The 3,398-nt window shown below is 51.9% G+C and overlaps 1 protein-coding gene across 1 annotated transcript in view; it reads left to right on the forward strand.

The window, feature by feature from the left end:
- The window catches only part of HIVEP3 (human immunodeficiency virus type I enhancer binding protein 3), a 297,766-nt gene that overhangs the window by 134,727 nt on the left and 159,641 nt on the right, over positions 1-3,398 (forward strand). The window lies entirely within an intron of this gene.

The raw sequence follows: 3,398 nt of genomic DNA on the forward strand, positions 1-3,398 counted from the left end.
GGTTGGGCACTGCCCAGGCTCCCCAGGGCAGTGGGCACAGCCCCAAGGCTGCCAGAGCTGCAGGAGGGTTTGGCTGATCCTCTGGGGCACAGGGGGTGACTCTTGGGCTGGGCCTGTGCAGGGCTCAGGGTTGGACTGGATGGTCCTTGGAGGTCCCTTCCAGCTCAGCACATTCTGTGACTGTTTTTGGATCATCCCCTCATCCCTCCCAGCTCCGAGCAGCCAAGAGCAGCTTGTCCATGGGCAGGACCTGCAGGGTTGTCTGTCCAGAGGCCCTGCCCTGAAGCTGTCTGTCCATCAGCCACGTGTGTGATGTCTTCCCAGACAGCTCCTCAACTACCTGCAGTGACACTTCAGACAAAGGGCTCAGGGATTCAGGGCTCAGTGGGGTCTCCAGGCTTTCCTCACACACACACACACACACAGAGCTGCCTCTTTGTGCCCAGAGCACTGTACAAACCCTACACTCCTCTTCAGTGATGTTCATGTATTTCTGTGGCCTGAGGGTTTGATAAGAGGATTTGGGTGATGCAGGGGATTTCTGGTGCTTTTGCTGTACATAAAGATGGATCTCACAATGAAAGGGTTTCTGTTCCCAAATCTGTTAATGCAGCTTTTTGCATCAAGAATTAAGGCATGGAGGAAGTCACAGAAGAGTCTTAAATTTGTGTGTGTTGACTTCAGTTGAACTACAGCTGTTCTCAGGACTCTCACCTGGTAGTACAGCACTAAATGTCAGGGGTGCAAATGGATATGAGCCTGTCCCTGGGACAGCAGGAAAAGGGGAGACACGCTCCAAACAGCAGGAACGGTGTGGACACGCTGTCTTTGCTGTCTTTGCTGAATCACATGAGGTTCTCACTAAAAAAGGGATTTGCAAACTGTGATTTGTGTTATACTAAGAGTGAAGGGGCTATTTGGAGACCTGGTGCAGCCCAGGCCAAGTCCTGCCAGTGCAGGGTCAGGAGCTGCTGCTGCCAGAGCTGCTGATGTGCCCAAGGATGCAGAGTTTGGGAAGTCCTGCTGGAGGGAGAGCATAGAGCTAAAACTCAGCCTTGCCATGAAGGAATGTGCTGGGAAAGGGGCTGAAGTCCAGGCATCAGAGGGGGAAGAGGCAGCTTAGGTCAGATTTACTGCTCCTCCAGGAGCCTGTGCTTGGCTTTGCCCAGACCAGGGGTCCATTCTGGTCCTGCCACCCCTGTCCTTGGGGGATGTTTCCATCTCAGAGGTGTCTCTTCTCTCTGGTAGCTTGTTTTTTGTAATTCTCAGGCTAAATTCTCCTTTCCATAGTCTACCTCATTAGGAAAACACACTCCCTAGATAATTTCTTTTCAATCCAGCTTTTACACCCATCAATTATTTGCAGATTTTTGTTCCCGCCCGCTTTTTTTTTTAAGTGAAAAGTGCAGGTTTGGCTCCTTCAGCTTCTCCAAAGGGATCAGTGTTTCCAGACTCCAGACACTGCACTGCTGATTGCTGGACATGGGGTAGTTTGACCACATCTTTTAGCATAAACTCCTCACCCTAAATGGGTTTCTGGACCACACCAGAGGTTTTGTGCCACATTCCTGTGCAGAGGATGCTGTGGAGTAGCATCACCTGGGGACATTTGGCCAAAAACCTGTGTGAAGGGATGAAGGAGATAATTTTGCTGCTGCCTTCTTTTTGGTGCTCTGACCCAGGGTACCAGTGCAGCCTTGGGGGCAGCCCTTATCCAGAAGGATATTCTGAATGGTTTTACATAACAACATTACAGCTGGTGGTATTTTACCCTGCTCTTATTTCTGCAGTGGCTGTTTGGTTGTTCTTTCCCTATTTATTGTTATTGTATTCCCTATTTATTTGGATATTCTGTCAATCCCTGTGGGGACTGACAGAGGTTCAACACATCCTCTCAGGGGTGGAGCAATAGCAGGGCTGGCCTTTGCAGCACGACAAAGGTGTGATTTTTTTTATACTATCTTATTTGAAATTAAAACCAGACTTTGCGGCCCCTCTCATTCCTCAAATCCTTGTCCTGGGGCAGTGCTTGGTGCCTGCTCTGTCCCACATCCCAGAGCCTGGTCCTCCAACCTATTGATTGACATCCCCCTCTCCAGCTCTGATCTCATGTCTTGACCATCTGCTTCCTCTGGTGGTCTCTGGAGGTTCTGCCAATCAGCCAGGCGGGCTCCAAACTCGCAGGATTATTTTTGGACCTTCCTTGCAGCCATCTGTTTGGGAGGGAGCCATGAGCTTGTCTTCCCCAGCTGGGTGAAGGTGCTGTGGCAGCCTGCGAGGCAGGAGGAAGCAAACAGGGGAAAGAAAATCACCTTCTTCTCCAGGAGCTGAATCAGCTGCGAGACGGCGCTGAGCTCCCAGCCAGCCCCTGGCAGCAGCCCCGGGAGAGGGGGATAATTCCCATCCCTGCTGCCTTTGGATGGCACCAGGCAAGACAGGGAGCTCGGTGTGACTGGGAAGATGCCTCGTGTTGCCCGTGACAACCTGGGCTCGGGTCTGTTTTCTCTGCACACCCAGACACATGTGCACTTGTTGCTATAACAACCACCCCGGGTTTAATATAGCTGGGACTGGGCTTGGCAGGTTTGCAAAGCACCTACTTTTTGTTGCAAACAGCTGCCTCCAGGCTCTTCACCCCTCCGAAAAAACAAAGCCCCAAATCAAGAATGGTAGGTAAAATGTCTGGATTAATTATGTGAAAAGAGCCTTTGTGAGAAAAGAGAGTTTCATGGGGCTTTGTGTTGTCCTGGGGTTGGAAACAGGGGAAAAGGGTGAATGTAAGTGCTGGGCTTGGTGTCCCCAGAACAAAGTTAAATAATGGTGCCAGTAAAGCCACTGGTGTCACCAGGTGCCAGTAAGTCCCAAATCATGGAGGAAGATTATGACCTCAGCAGCCTCTGCCCCAACATGACCCAAAGTGATGCCGCAGCAGCAATCAGAGAGCAGGATGTCAGCAGGGAAGAGCCCTGATTAGCCCCAGGAAGGCCTTACCTGTAGCTACACACTTTGGGTGAGGCCCTCAGGACACCTGGGCCATGGCACTGGGCACCTGTCCCAGGCTTATGCCAATATTCCATGTTTTTCTCTTTGTCTCTGAGTGATGGGGACACTGAACAGAATTTTCCAAAAAATAAAAGGTGTTTTCTAGCAGTGAAAAGAGAAAGCAAGAGAGGAACAGCTCCCCATGTCCTGGGCTGATCCCACAGCGTGGGCAGCAGGGAGAGGGGTATTCTGTCCCTCTGCCCCCCCTGCAGAGCTGCCCCAGCCCTGGGAACAACAGCACAGGGACGTGGAGCTGCTGGAGAGAGTCCAGAGGAGGCCCCGGAGATGCTCCAGGGCTGGAGCCCCTCTGCTCTGGAGCCAGGCTGGGAGAGCTGGGGGGGTTCCCCTGGAGAAGA

The sequence above is a fragment of the Manacus vitellinus genome, unplaced genomic scaffold (genome assembly GCF_001715985.3).
Source record: "Manacus vitellinus isolate BGI_N305 unplaced genomic scaffold, ASM171598v3 scaffold_75_pilon, whole genome shotgun sequence".
Taxonomy (NCBI): Eukaryota; Metazoa; Chordata; class Aves; order Passeriformes; family Pipridae; genus Manacus; species Manacus vitellinus.